We start from the raw sequence: 14,743 nt of genomic DNA, 5'->3' as shown, positions 1-14,743 counted from the left end.
CCTAAATAACTACAGGTGGTGAGATAAGCTGCACAATATAATTGACCTTTCAGTATATTGTTGCACACACACCATCTATTTAGCAAATGCCCTTGTTATCAACAGCAGCCTTTTAAACTCACCTGAGCTAACAGGTATGTGAGCTGGTTACTCTGCTGCGCTTAAAATTTCTTTTTTGGTTTGCTACAATGCCTTTTCTGAAACGTTGTCTCCCTCTGCTGGAACACTGACTTCTTTCATTTAATGCCTGCAGACTATAAAAGAGAAACCAACCCAAAAAGTTTGGTTGATTAGTCTGTGGCATTCTTTTAAACTGTTGCTTATGGCGGTCTCTGTGAGCTTCTCAGTGACATTCAGCCATCCAGGTATCCCGCCTGCAGTAGACGGAATGTGGCAATGGAACGCTGGCTGCGCGTGTCATAATAGGCTCTGAGCCTTTATATACCTGCGCACAGCAGCAGCCACCTTCAGTCTGCTGCTGGACAGCCAGCAGCAGCAGCAGCAGGAGAGGTAATTAATCAGCAACCCTCCTGCTAAGGGTAGACAGCTGCTCGTTCCACCCCCCCCCCCCCCGCCTTAATTGGTTCTCCTCCCTTCCAACGGTGTTGAGGCGGGTGGGAACAGCCGGGGGTTGAGGGTACTGTGCTAAAAGAGGTGGAGTTATGCAGATCTAAAACGCGTGGATTGCAGCAGCAGCAAGCCGAAAAGTGCAGGCATGTGAGGGATCTAGAGGTTGACAGCATGTCTTCTTAACGGGAGTCCAGGTGGCCATCTCCACAAATGGACTTTTCAGAATCCTTGGGTGGCACCGTAGTCGGAAACCAATTCTGGTTATCGCTTCTCGGCCTTTTGGCTAAGATCAAGTGTAGTATCTTTCGAAAAGGCGGTTTTGGATGTTGGCCGCCCTAGTAGATTGATACATTATGCACACTGGGGTTTAGGCGCTTGTTAGTACGCCAGGTGGCTAATATAGTCATCTGGTGGAAAGCATGGCCCCCCAGGATCGACGCCATTGGGCCGGGGAAGATCGAAAGCCCGAAGTGTGAAGTGCCCCAGGAGTGGTGACCCTGGGGTGCCTTAACTCACTGGGATTGGGAACCCCACTTGAGTTTATGGCACATTTGCACAAGCACTTCAAATTTTCTTTCTTCGCACACACCCTTATTCCGGGCCTTCTGGCCTTAGGATGGGGAATTTTTCAATTCCCGGTCGAAGGTCCGGGCAGTATTATACTGTGAAACCTTCACTATTTATTTAATTTCTTTGTCACTGTGTGTCCACTTATTCACGTGTGTCACGTCCTACTAGGATTTTGTCGGGATGCGGTTCCCTTACGGGTTCCTCTCTTGGCAGGTCTAGGGGGGGAGTGTGTGGCCATCAGGTTCCGCTCCCCCCTGAACCCCCCTGGCTCTCCTCTTTCGGGAGGAGAGCGTTGTTGGCTCCCCTCTTCCGGGAGGGGAGCACAGTCTTTGGCTCCCAGTGCCTTGCTCGGGTGAGAACTCGGGCAGGTGCTGGGGGTAAGATTGGGTCGCCTCTGGCTTCGGCTGGAGGTGGCTTTTTGTCCCTGTTCCTCGCTGTGGCCTTTTGGCTCGGAGGGACGGGGAATGGTTTGGGGGACCCTTCTCCTTTTGGAGAGGGTTTCAAGAAGACCAGCATCCTAGTGCACTTTTTTTGTGGCACTTGTCACTTTTTTAAGCGCACTCGGGTTTTGTACACGAATTCGGGCTTTCGCAAAAAAAAAAAAAAATCTGTTCTTATCAGTTTAATATCTGATACGTCCCCTATCTGGGGACCATATATTAAATGGATTTTTAGAACAGGGAGATGGAAAAAGAGCTTGCTCTGTCCACTCCACGCATTGACCTGGTATTGCAGTATCTCCAGGACCGGTGCACCCCTTCTTTAATGCAGTTTCTAAAATCAGAAAGAATTGAATTCAATGCTTTTTGTTCATTTTGCTTGTTTGTCGGATTTTGGGATGGACTCTTTGGCTTTGCTTTTCTTCTCCTCATTGGATTTTTCATGTTAAAAGTTGCAGAAGCCAGATGACAAGCTCATTTTGGTTCAACTTCAGCAACTGTGCATTGCATTGCCATGTAATGTAATGTAATGCAATGCTATCTATCTAGCTCTCCCTCTATACTTCCTTTTGGATAAACAGACATATTAGGCAAGCATTTTGGAGCTTTCACCTAAATAACTACAGGTGGTGAGATAAGCTGCACAATATAATTGACCTTTCAGTATATTGTTGCACACACACCATCTATTTAGCAAATGCCCTTGTTATCAACAGCAGCCTTTTAAACTCACCTGAGCTAACAGGTATGTGAGCTGGTTACTCTGCTGCGCTTAAAATTTCTTTTTTGGTTTGCTACAATGCCTTTTCTGAAACGTTGTCTCCCTCTGCTGGAACACTGACTTCTTTCATTTAATGCCTGCAGACTATAAAAGAGAAACCAACCCAAAAAGTTTGGTTGATTAGTCTGTGGCATTCTTTTAAACTGCTGCTTATGGCGGTCTCTGTGAGCTTCTCAGTGACATTCAGCCATCCAGGTATCCCGCCTGCAGTAGACGGAATGTGGCAATGGAACGCTGGCTGCGCGTGTCATAATAGGCTCTGAGCCTTTATATACCTGCGCACAGCAGCAGCCACCTTCAGTCTGCTGCTGGACAGCCAGCAGCAGCAGCAGGAGAGGTAATTAATCAGCAACCCTCCTGCTAAGGGTAGACAGCTGCTCGTTCCACCCCCCCCCCGCCTTAATTGGTTCTCCTCCCTTCCAACGGTGTTGAGGCGGGTGGGAACAGCCGGGGGTTGAGGGTACTGTGCTAAAAGAGGTGGAGTTATGCAGATCTAAAACGCGTGGATTGCAGCAGCAGCAAGCCGAAAAGTGCAGGCATGTGAGGGATCTAGAGGTTGACAGCATGTCTTCTTAACGGGAGTCCAGGTGGCCATCTCCACAAATGGACTTTTCAGAATCCTTGGGTGGCACCGTAGTCGGAAACCAATTCTGGTTATCGCTTCTCGGCCTTTTGGCTAAGATCAAGTGTAGTATCTGTTCTTATCAGTTTAATATCTGATACGTCCCCTATCTGGGGACCATATATTAAATGGATTTTTAGAACAGGGAGATGGAAAAAGAGCTTGCTCTGTCCACTCCACGCATTGACCTGGTATTGCAGTATCTCCAGGACCGGTGCACCCCTTCTTTAATGCAGTTTCTAAAATCAGAAAGAATTGAATTCAATGCTTTTTGTACATTTTGCTTGTTTGTCGGATTTTGGGATGGTCTCTTTGGCTTTGCTTTTCTTCTCCTCATTGGATTTTTCATGTTAAAAGTTGCAGAAGCCAGATGACAAGCTCATTTTGGTTCAACTTCAGCAACTGTGCATTGCATTGCCATGTAATGTAATGTAATGCAATGCTATCTATCTAGCTCTCCCTCTATACTTCCTTTTGGATAAACAGACATATTAGGCAAGCATTTTGGAGCTTTCACCTAAATAACTACAGGTGGTGAGATAAGCTGCACAATATAATTGACCTTTCAGTATATTGTTGCACACACACCATCTATTTAGCAAATGCCCTTGTTATCAACAGCAGCCTTTTAAACTCACCTGAGCTAACAGGTATGTGAGCTGGTTACTCTGCTGCGCTTAAAATTTCTTTTTTGGTTTGCTACAATGCCTTTTCTGAAACGTTGTCTCCCTCTGCTGGAACACTGACTTCTTTCATTTAATGACTGCAGAATATAAAAGAGAAACCAACCCAAAAAGTTTGGTTGATTAGTCTGTGGCATTCTTTTAAACTGTTGCTTATGGCGGTCTCTGTGAGCTTCTCAGTGACATTCAGCCATCCAGGTATCCCGCCTGCAGTAGACGGAATGTGGCAATGGAACGCTGGCTGCGCGTGTCATAATAGGCTCTGAGCCTTTATATACCTGCGCACAGCAGCAGCCACCTTCAGTCTGCTGCTGGACAGCCAGCAGCAGCAGCAGGAGAGGTAATTAATCAGCAACCCTCCTGCTAAGGGTAGACAGCTGCTCGTTCCACCCCCCCCCCCGCCTTAATTGGTTCTCCTCCCTTCCAACGGTGTTGAGGCGGGTGGGAACAGCCGGGGGTTGAGGGTACTGTGCTAAAAGAGGTGGAGTTATGCAGATCTAAAACGCGTGGATTGCAGCAGCAGCAAGCCGAAAAGTGCAGGCATGTGAGGGATCTAGAGGTTGACAGCATGTCTTCTTAACGGGAGTCCAGGTGGCCATCTCCACAAATGGACTTTTCAGAATCCTTGGGTGGCACCGTAGTCGGAAACCAATTCTGGTTATCGCTTCTCGGCTTTTTGGCTAAGATCAAGTGTAGTATCTTTCGAAAAGGCGGTTTTGGATGTTGGCCGCCCTAGTAGATTGATACATTATGCACACTGGGGTTTAGGCGCTTGTTAGTACGCCAGGTGGCTAATATAGTCATCTGGTGGAAAGCATGGCCCCCCAGGATCGACGCCATTGGGCCGGGGAAGATCGAAAGCCCGAAGTGTGAAGTGCCCCAGGAGTGGTGACCCTGGGGTGCCTTAACTCACTGGGATTGGGAACCCCACTTGAGTTTATGGCACATTTGCACAAGCACTTCAAATTTTCTTTCTTCGCACACACCCTTATTCCGGGCCTTCTGGCCTTAGGATGGGGAATTTTTCAATTCCCGGTCGAAGGTCCGGGCAGTATTATACTGTGAAACCTTCACTATTTATTTAATTTCTTTGTCACTGTGTGTCCACTTATTCACGTGTGTCACGTCCTACTAGGATTTTGTCGGGATGCGGTTCCCTTACGGGTTCCTCTCTTGGCAGGTCTAGGGGGGGAGTGTGTGGCCATCAGGTTCCGCTCCCCCCTGAACCCCCCTGGCTCTCCTCTTTCGGGAGGAGAGCGTTGTTGGCTCCCCTCTTCCGGGAGGGGAGCACAGTCTTTGGCTCCCAGTGCCTTGCTCGGGTGAGAACTCGGGCAGGTGCTGGGGGTAAGATTGGGTCGCCTCTGGCTTCGGCTGGAGGTGGCTTTTTGTCCCTGTTCCTCGCTGTGGCCTTTTGGCTCGGAGGGACGGGGAATGGTTTGGGGGACCCTTCTCCTTTTGGAGAGGGTTTCAAGAAGACCAGCATCCTAGTGCACTTTTTTTGTGGCACTTGTCACTTTTTTAAGCGCACTCGGGTTTTGTACACGAATTCGGGCTTTCAAAAAGAAAAAAATCTGTTCTTATCAGTTTAATATCTGATACGTCCCCTATCTGGGGACCATATATTAAATGGATTTTTAGAACAGGGAGATGGAAAAAGAGCTTGCTCTGTCCACTCCACGCATTGACCTGGTATTGCAGTATCTCCAGGACCGGTGCACCCCTTCTTTAATGCAGTTTCTAAAATCAGAAAGAATTGAATTCAATGCTTTTTGTTCATTTTGCTTGTTTGTCGGATTTTGGGATGGACTCTTTGGCTTTGCTTTTCTTCTCCTCATTGGATTTTTCATGTTAAAAGTTGCAGAAGCCAGATGACAAGCTCATTTTGGTTCAACTTCAGCAACTGTGCATTGCATTGCCATGTAATGTAATGTAATGCAATGCTATCTATCTAGCTCTCCCTCTATACTTCCTTTTGGATAAACAGACATATTAGGCAAGCATTTTGGAGCTTTCACCTAAATAACTACAGGTGGTGAGATAAGCTGCACAATATAATTGACCTTTCAGTATATTGTTGCACACACACCATCTATTTAGCAAATGCCCTTGTTATCAACAGCAGCCTTTTAAACTCACCTGAGCTAACAGGTATGTGAGCTGGTTACTCTGCTGCGCTTAAAATTTCTTTTTTGGTTTGCTACAATGCCTTTTCTGAAACGTTGTCTCCCTCTGCTGGAACACTGACTTCTTTCATTTAATGCCTGCAGACTATAAAAGAGAAACCAACCCAAAAAGTTTGGTTGATTAGTCTGTGGCATTCTTTTAAACTGTTGCTTATGGCGGTCTCTGTGAGCTTCTCAGTGACATTCAGCCATCCAGGTATCCCGCCTGCAGTAGACGGAATGTGGCAATGGAACGCTGGCTGCGCGTGTCATAATAGGCTCTGAGCCTTTATATACCTGCGCACAGCAGCAGCCACCTTCAGTCTGCTGCTGGACAGCCAGCAGCAGCAGCAGCAGGAGAGGTAATTAATCAGCAACCCTCCTGCTAAGGGTAGACAGCTGCTCGTTCCACCCCCCCCCCGCCTTAATTGGTTCTCCTCCCTTCCAACGGTGTTGAGGCGGGTGGGAACAGCCGGGGGTTGAGGGTACTGTGCTAAAAGAGGTGGAGTTATGCAGATCTAAAACGCGTGGATTGCAGCAGCAGCAAGCCGAAAAGTGCAGGCATGTGAGGGATCTAGAGGTTGACAGCATGTCTTCTTAACGGGAGTCCAGGTGGCCATCTCCACAAATGGACTTTTCAGAATCCTTGGGTGGCACCGTAGTCGGAAACCAATTCTGGTTATCGCTTCTCGGCCTTTTGGCTAAGATCAAGTGTAGTATCTGTTCTTATCAGTTTAATATCTGATACGTCCCCTATCTGGGGACCATATATTAAATGGATTTTTAGAACAGGGAGATGGAAAAAGAGCTTGCTCTGTCCACTCCACGCATTGACCTGGTATTGCAGTATCTCCAGGACCGGTGCACCCCTTCTTTAATGCAGTTTCTAAAATCAGAAAGAATTGAATTCAATGCTTTTTGTTCATTTTGCTTGTTTGTCGGATTTTGGGATGGACTCTTTGGCTTTGCTTTTCTTCTCCTCATTGGATTTTTCATGTTAAAAGTTGCAGAAGCCAGATGACAAGCTCATTTTGGTTCAACTTCAGCAACTGTGCATTGCATTGCCATGTAATGTAATGTAATGCAATGCTATCTATCTAGCTCTCCCTCTATACTTCCTTTTGGATAAACAGACATATTAGGCAAGCATTTTGGAGCTTTCACCTAAATAACTACAGGTGGTGAGATAAGCTGCACAATATAATTGACCTTTCAGTATATTGTTGCACACACACCATCTATTTAGCAAATGCCCTTGTTATCAACAGCAGCCTTTTAAACTCACCTGAGCTAACAGGTATGTGAGCTGGTTACTCTGCTGCGCTTAAAATTTCTTTTTTGGTTTGCTACAATGCCTTTTCTGAAACGTTGTCTCCCTCTGCTGGAACACTGACTTCTTTCATTTAATGCCTGCAGACTATAAAAGAGAAACCAACCCAAAAAGTTTGGTTGATTAGTCTGTGGCATTCTTTTAAACTGTTGCTTATGGCGGTCTCTGTGACCTTCTCAGTGACATTCAGCCATCCAGGTATCCCGCCTGCAGTAGACGGAATGTGGCAATGGAACGCTGGCTGCGCGTGTCATAATAGGCTCTGAGCCTTTATATACCTGCGCACAGCAGCAGCCACCTTCAGTCTGCTGCTGGACAGCCAGCAGCAGCAGGAGAGGTAATTAATCAGCAACCCTCCTGCTAAGGGTAGACAGCTGCTCGTTCCACCCCCCCCCCCGCCTTAATTGGTTCTCCTCCCTTCCAACGGTGTTGAGGCGGGTGGGAACAGCCGGGGGTTGAGGGTACTGTGCTAAAAGAGGTGGAGTTATGCAGATCTAAAACGCGTGGATTGCAGCAGCAGCAAGCCGAAAAGTGCAGGCATGTGAGGGATCTAGAGGTTGACAGCATGTCTTCTTAACGGGAGTCCAGGTGGCCATCTCCACAAATGGACTTTTCAGAATCCTTGGGTGGCACCGTAGTCGGAAACCAATTCTGGTTATCGCTTCTCGGCCTTTTGGCTAAGATCAAGTGTAGTATCTGTTCTTATCAGTTTAATATCTGATACGTCCCCTATCTGGGGACCATATATTAAATGGATTTTTAGAACAGGGAGATGGAAAAAGAGCTTGCTCTGTCCACTCCACGCATTGACCTGGTATTGCAGTATCTCCAGGACCGGTGCACCCCTTCTTTAATGCAGTTTCTAAAATCAGAAAGAATTGAATTCAATGCTTTTTGTTCATTTTGCTTGTTTGTCGTATTTTGGGATGGACTCTTTGGCTTTGCTTTTCTTCTCCTCATTGGATTTTTCATGTTAAAAGTTGCAGAAGCCAGATGACAAGCTCATTTTGGTTCAACTTCAGCAACTGTGCATTGCATTGCCATGTAATGTAATGTAATGCAATGCTATCTATCTAGCTCTCCCTCTATACTTCCTTTTGGATAAACAGACATATTAGGCAAGCATTTTGGAGCTTTCACCTAAATAACTACAGGTGGTGAGATAAGCTGCACAATATAATTGACCTTTCAGTATATTGTTGCACACACACCATCTATTTAGCAAATGTCCTTGTTATCAACAGCAGCCTTTTAAACTCACCTGAGCTAACAGGTATGTGAGCTGGTTACTCTGCTGCGCTTAAAATTTCTTTTTTGGTTTGCTACAATGCCTTTTCTGAAACGTTGTCTCCCTCTGCTGGAACACTGACTTCTTTCATTTAATGCCTGCAGACTATAAAAGAGAAACCAACCCAAAAAGTTTGGTTGATTAGTCTGTGGCATTCTTTTAAACTGTTGCTTATGGCGGTCTCTGTGAGCTTCTCAGTGACATTCAGCCATCCAGGTATCCCGCCTGCAGTAGACGGAATGTGGCAATGGAACGCTGGCTGCGCATGTCATAATAGGCTCTGAGCCTTTATATACCTGCGCACAGCAGCAGCCACCTTCAGTCTGCTGCTGGACAGCCAGCAGCAGCAGCAGCAGCAGGAGAGGTAATTAATCAGCAACCCTCCTGCTAAGGGTAGACAGCTGCTCGTTCCACCCCCCCCCCCCCGCCTTAATTGGTTCTCCTCCCTTCCAACGGTGTTGAGGCGGGTGGGAACAGCCGGGGGTTGAGGGTACTGTGCTAAAAGAGGTGGAGTTATGCAGATCTAAAACGCGTGGATTGCAGCAGCAGCAAGCCGAAAAGTGCAGGCATGTGAGGGATCTAGAGGTTGACAGCATGTCTTCTTAACGGGAGTCCAGGTGGCCATCTCCACAAATGGACTTTTCAGAATCCTTGGGTGGCACCGTAGTCGGAAACCAATTCTGGTTATCGCTTCTCGGCCTTTTGGCTAAGATCAAGTGTAGTATCTGTTCTTATCAGTTTAATATCTGATACGTCCCCTATCTGGGGACCATATATTAAATGGATTTTTAGAACAGGGAGATGGAAAAAGAGCTTGCTCTGTCCACTCCACGCATTGACCTGGTATTGCAGTATCTCCAGGACCGGTGCACCCCTTCTTTAATGCAGTTTCTAAAATCAGAAAGAATTGAATTCAATGCTTTTTGTTCATTTTGCTTGTTTGTCGGATTTTGGGATGGACTCTTTGGCTTTGCTTTTCTTCTCCTCATTGGATTTTTCATGTTAAAAGTTGCAGAAGCCAGATGACAAGCTCATTTTGGTTCAACTTCAGCAACTGTGCATTGCATTGCCATGTAATGTAATGTAATGCAATGCTATCTATCTAGCTCTCCCTCTATACTTCCTTTTGGATAAACAGACATATTAGGCAAGCATTTTGGAGCTTTCACCTAAATAACTACAGGTGGTGAGATAAGCTGCACAATATAATTGACCTTTCAGTATATTGTTGCACACACACCATCTATTTAGCAAATGCCCTTGTTATCAACAGCAGCCTTTTAAACTCACCTGAGCTAACAGGTATGTGAGCTGGTTACTCTGCTGCGCTTAAAATTTCTTTTTTGGTTTGCTACAATGCCTTTTCTGAAACGTTGTCTCCCTCTGCTGGAACACTGACTTCTTTCATTTAATGCCTGCAGACTATAAAAGAGAAACCAACCCAAAAAGTTTGGTTGATTAGTCTGTGGCATTCTTTTAAACTGTTGCTTATGGCGGTCTCTGTGAGCTTCTCAGTGACATTCAGCCATCCAGGTATCCCGCCTGCAGTAGACGGAATGTGGCAATGGAACGCTGGCTGCGCGTGTCATAATAGGCTCTGAGCCTTTATATACCTGCGCACAGCAGCAGCCACCTTCAGTCTGCTGCTGGACAGCCAGCAGCAGCAGCAGCAGGAGAGGTAATTAATCAGCAACCCTCCTGCTAAGGGTAGACAGCTGCTCGTTCCACCCCCCCCCCCCCCGCCTTAATTGGTTCTCCTCCCTTCCAACGGTGTTGAGGCGGGTGGGAACAGCCGGGGGTTGAGGGTACTGTGCTAAAAGAGGTGGAGTTATGCAGATCTAAAACGCGTGGATTGCAGCAGCAGCAAGCCGAAAAGTGCAGGAATGTGAGGGATCTAGAGGTTGACAGCATGTCTTCTTAACGGGAGTCCAGGTGGCCATCTCCACAAATGGACTTTTCAGAATCCTTGGGTGGCACAGTAGTCAGAAACCAATTCTGGTTATCGCTTCTCGGCCTTTTGGCTAAGATCAAGTGTAGTATCTGTTCTTATCAGTTTAATATCTGATACCTCCCCTATCTGGGGACCATATATTAAATGGATTTTTAGAACAGGGAGATGGAAAAAGAGCTTGCTCTGTCCACTCCACGCATTGACCTGGTATTGCAGTATCTCCAGGACCGGTGCACCCCTTCTTTAATGCAGTTTCTAAAATCAGAAAGAATTGAATTCAATGCTTTTTGTTCATTTTGCTTGTTTGTCGGATTTTGGGATGGACTCTTTGGCTTTGCTTTTCTTCTCCTCATTGGATTTTTCATGTTAAAAGTTGCAGAAGCCAGATGACAAGCTCATTTTGGTTCAACTTCAGCAACTGTGCATTGCATTGCCATGTAATGTGATGTAATGCAATGCTATCTATCTAGCTCTCCCTCTATACTTCCTTTTGGATAAACAGACATATTAGGCAAGCATTTTGGAGCTTTCACCTAAATAACTACAGGTGGTGAGATAAGCTGCACAATATAATTGACCTTTCAGTATATTGTTGCACACACACCATCTATTTAGCAAATGCCCTTGTTATCAACAGCAGCCTTTTAAACTCACCTGAGCTAACAGGTATGTGAGCTGGTTACTCTGCTGCGCTTAAAATTTCTTTTTTGGTTTGCTACAATGCCTTTTCTGAAACGTTGTCTCCCTCTGCTGGAACACTGACTTCTTTCATTTAATGCCTGCAGACTATAAAAGAGAAACCAACCCAAAAAGTTTGGTTGATTAGTCTGTGGCATTCTTTTAAACTGTTGCTTATGGCGGTCTCTGTGAGCTTCTCAGTGACATTCAGCCATCCAGGTATCCCGCCTGCAGTAGACGGAATGTGGCAATGGAACGCTGGCTGCGCGTGTCATAATAGGCTCTGAGCCTTTATATACCTGCGCACAGCAGCAGCCACCTTCAGTCTGCTGCTGGACAGCCAGCAGCAGCAGCAGCAGGAGAGGTAATTAATCAGCAACCCTCCTGCTAAGGGTAGACAGCTGCTCGTTCCACCCCCCCCGCCTTAATTGGTTCTCCTCCCTTCCAACGGTGTTGAGGCGGGTGGGAACAGCCGGGGGTTGAGGGTACTGTGCTAAAAGAGGTGGAGTTATGCAGATCTAAAACGCGTGGATTGCAGCAGCAGCAAGCCGAAAAGTGCAGGCATGTGAGGGATCTAGAGGTTGACAGCATGTCTTCTTAACGGGAGTCCAGGTGGCCATCTCCACAAATGGACTTTTCAGAATCCTTGGGTGGCACCGTAGTCGGAAACCAATTCTGGTTATCGCTTCTCGGCCTTTTGGCTAAGATCAAGTGTAGTATCTGTTCTTATCAGTTTAATATCTGATACGTCCCCTATCTGGGGACCATATATTAAATGGATTTTTAGAACAGGGAGATGGAAAAAGAGCTTGCTCTGTCCACTCCACGCATTGACCTGGTATTGCAGTATCTCCAGGACCGGTGCACCCCTTCTTTAATGCAGTTTCTAAAATCAGAAAGAATTGAATTCAATGCTTTTTGTTCATTTTGCTTGTTTGTCGGATTTTGGGATGGACTCTTTGGCTTTGCTTTTCTTCTCCTCATTGGATTTTTCATGTTAAAAGTTGCAGAAGCCAGATGACAAGCTCATTTTGGTTCAACTTCAGCAACTGTGCATTGCATTGCCATGTAATGTAATGTAATGCAATGCTATCTATCTAGCTCTCCCTCTATACTTCCTTTTGGATAAACAGACATATTAGGCAAGCATTTTGGAGCTTTCACCTAAATAACTACAGGTGGTGAGATAAGCTGCACAATATAATTGACCTTTCAGTATATTGTTGCACACACACCATCTATTTAGCAAATGCCCTTGTTATCAACAGCAGCCTTTTAAACTCACCTGAGCTAACAGGTATGTGAGCTGGTTACTCTGCTGCGCTTAAAATTTCTTTTTTGGTTTGCTACAATGCCTTTTCTGAAACGTTGTCTCCCTCTGCTGGAACACTGACTTCTTTCATTTAATGCCTGCAGACTATAAAAGAGAAACCAACCCAAAAAGTTTGGTTGATTAGTCTGTGGCATTCTTTTAAACTGTTGCTTATGGCGGTCTCTGTGAGCTTCTCAGTGACATTCAGCCATCCAGGTATCCCTCCTGCAGTAGACGGAATGTGGCAATGGAACGCTGGCTGCGCGTGTCATAATAGGCTCTGAGCCTTTATATACCTGCGCACAGCAGCAGCCACCTTCAGTCTGCTGCTGGACAGCCAGCAGCAGCAGCAGCAGGAGAGGTAATTAATCAGCAACCCTCCTGCTAAGGGTAGACAGCTGCTCGTTCCACCCCCCCCCCCCCCCGCCTTAATTGGTTCTCCTCCCTTCCAACGGTGTTGAGGCGGGTGGGAACAGCCGGGGGTTGAGGGTACTGTGCTAAAAGAGGTGGAGTTATGCAGATCTAAAACGCGTGGATTGCAGCAGCAGCAAGCCGAAAAGTGCAGGCATGTGAGGGATCTAGAGGTTGACAGCATGTCTTCTTAACGGGAGTCCAGGTGGCCATCTCCACAAATGGACTTTTCAGAATCCTTGGGTGGCACCGTAGTCGGAAACCAATTCTGGTTATCGCTTCTCGGCCTTTTGGCTAAGATCAAGTGTAGTATCTGTTCTTATCAGTTTAATATCTGATACGTCCCCTATCTGGGGACCATATATTAAATGGATTTTTAGAACAGGGAGATGGAAAAAGAGCTTGCTCTGTCCACTCCACGCATTGACCTGGTATTGCAGTATCTCCAGGACCGGTGCACCCCTTCTTTAATGCAGTTTCTAAAATCAGAAAGAATTGAATTCAATGCTTTTTGTTCATTTTGCTTGTTTGTCGGATTTTGGGATGGACTCTTTGGCTTTGCTTTTCTTCTCCTCATTGGATTTTTCATGTTAAAAGTTGCAGAAGCCAGATGACAAGCTCATTTTGGTTCAACTTCAGCAACTGTGCATTGCATTGCCATGTAATGTAATGTAATGCAATGCTATCTATCTAGCTCTCCCTCTATACTTCCTTTTGGATAAACAGACATATTAGGCAAGCATTTTGGAGCTTTCACCTAAATAACTACAGGTGGTGAGATAAGCTGCACAATATAATTGACCTTTCAGTATATTGTTGCACACACACCATCTATTTAGCAAATGCCCTTGTTATCAACAGCAGCCTTTTAAACTCACCTGAGCTAACAGGTATGTGAGCTGGTTACTCTGCTGCGCTTAAAATTTCTTTTTTGGTTTGCTACAATGCCTTTTCTGAAACGTTGTCTCCCTCTGCTGGAACACTGACTTCTTTCATTTAATGCCTGCAGACTATAAAAGAGAAACCAACCCAAAAAGTTTGGTTGATTAGTCTGTGGCATTCTTTTAAACTGTTGCTTATGGCGGTCTCTGTGAGCTTCTCAGTGACATTCAGCCATCCAGGTATCCCGCCTGCAGTAGACGGAATGTGGCAATGGAACGCTGGCTGCGCGTGTCATAATAGGCTCTGAGCCTTTATATACCTGCGCACAGCAGCAGCCACCTTCAGTCTGCTGCTGGACAGCCAGCAGCAGCAGCAGCAGGAGAGGTAATTAATCAGCAACCCTCCTGCTAAGGGTAGACAGCTGCTCGTTCCACCCCCCCCCCCCCGCCTTAATTGGTTCTCCTCCCTTCCAACGGTGTTGAGGCGGGTGGGAACAGCCGGGGGTTGAGGGTACTGTGCTAAAAGAGGTGGAGTTATGCAGATCTAAAACGCGTGGATTGCAGCAGCAGCAAGCCGAAAAGTGCAGGCATGTGAGGGATCTAGAGGTTGACAGCATGTCTTCTTAACGGGAGTCCAGGTGGCCATCTCCACAAATGGACTTTTCAGAATCCTTGGGTGGCACCGTAGTCGGAAACCAATTCTGGTTATCGCTTCTCGGCCTTTTGGATAAGATTGGGTGTGGTGTTTAGGCATTGCATCTGGTCTTGGCTGATAGGTGTTTGGGGTACCCGGCTCCTTGGCCTGGGGGGATCGTCCCACCTTACGGTGGGGCTTCACCCCCCTGCTGCTATTAGGGAGCTGGCTTAGTCCCCTTACAACGTGTTGCGATCCCTTAAAAAGGCTCACGCCTTTTTTCTTTTCTTCTGTAGTTGGTACGCTTTCGTGGAAGGATGCCTGCTACAATTTCTTTTGCATCGGGAGAGCCCCGGATGAGGAACACAATCCGTATCGAGGTCTTGGAAAGTTTCAGAGAGCAGAAAGGAATCCGCTTCGTCTGCAATAC

The 14,743-nt window shown here is 46.4% G+C and overlaps 8 non-coding genes and 2 pseudogenes across 8 annotated transcripts; all 10 read left to right on the top strand.

Moving 5' to 3' along the window:
• Positions 1-833: 833 nt before the first annotated feature.
• On the top strand, positions 834-925 carry LOC141218433 (U2 spliceosomal RNA; annotated as a pseudogene).
• A 794-nt stretch (positions 926-1,719) lies between these two features.
• LOC141218382 (U2 spliceosomal RNA) lies at positions 1,720-1,900 on the top strand (annotated as a pseudogene).
• A 1,117-nt stretch (positions 1,901-3,017) lies between these two features.
• On the top strand, positions 3,018-3,208 carry LOC141217913 (U2 spliceosomal RNA). Its single transcript, XR_012286683.1, has one exon. It is a non-coding gene; the product is annotated as a U2 spliceosomal RNA (small nuclear RNA).
• A 1,999-nt stretch (positions 3,209-5,207) lies between these two features.
• LOC141218359 (U2 spliceosomal RNA) lies at positions 5,208-5,389 on the top strand. Its single transcript, XR_012287109.1, has one exon. It is a non-coding gene; the product is annotated as a U2 spliceosomal RNA (small nuclear RNA).
• A 1,120-nt stretch (positions 5,390-6,509) lies between these two features.
• LOC141217912 (U2 spliceosomal RNA) lies at positions 6,510-6,700 on the top strand. Its single transcript, XR_012286682.1, has one exon. It is a non-coding gene; the product is annotated as a U2 spliceosomal RNA (small nuclear RNA).
• Positions 6,701-7,815: 1,115 nt separating this feature from the next.
• Positions 7,816-8,006, top strand: LOC141217911 (U2 spliceosomal RNA). Its single transcript, XR_012286681.1, has one exon. It is a non-coding gene; the product is annotated as a U2 spliceosomal RNA (small nuclear RNA).
• A 1,126-nt stretch (positions 8,007-9,132) lies between these two features.
• LOC141217910 (U2 spliceosomal RNA) lies at positions 9,133-9,323 on the top strand. Its single transcript, XR_012286680.1, has one exon. It is a non-coding gene; the product is annotated as a U2 spliceosomal RNA (small nuclear RNA).
• Positions 9,324-10,447: 1,124 nt separating this feature from the next.
• LOC141218219 (U2 spliceosomal RNA) lies at positions 10,448-10,638 on the top strand. The gene has a single exon (XR_012286974.1). It is a non-coding gene; the product is annotated as a U2 spliceosomal RNA (small nuclear RNA).
• A 1,118-nt stretch (positions 10,639-11,756) lies between these two features.
• LOC141217909 (U2 spliceosomal RNA) lies at positions 11,757-11,947 on the top strand. Its single transcript, XR_012286679.1, has one exon. It is a non-coding gene; the product is annotated as a U2 spliceosomal RNA (small nuclear RNA).
• Positions 11,948-13,072: 1,125 nt separating this feature from the next.
• On the top strand, positions 13,073-13,263 carry LOC141217908 (U2 spliceosomal RNA). Its single transcript, XR_012286678.1, has one exon. It is a non-coding gene; the product is annotated as a U2 spliceosomal RNA (small nuclear RNA).
• Positions 13,264-14,743: the final 1,480 nt, after the last annotated feature.

This window comes from Phyllobates terribilis, unplaced genomic scaffold (assembly GCF_046119375.1).
Source record: "Phyllobates terribilis strain yellow unplaced genomic scaffold, ASM4611937v1 Scaffold_249__1_contigs__length_2872098, whole genome shotgun sequence".
Classification (NCBI taxonomy): domain Eukaryota; kingdom Metazoa; phylum Chordata; class Amphibia; order Anura; family Dendrobatidae; genus Phyllobates; species Phyllobates terribilis.
The sequence above is the reverse complement of the archived record's forward strand: the minus strand, read 5'-3'. Positions and strand labels throughout refer to the sequence as shown.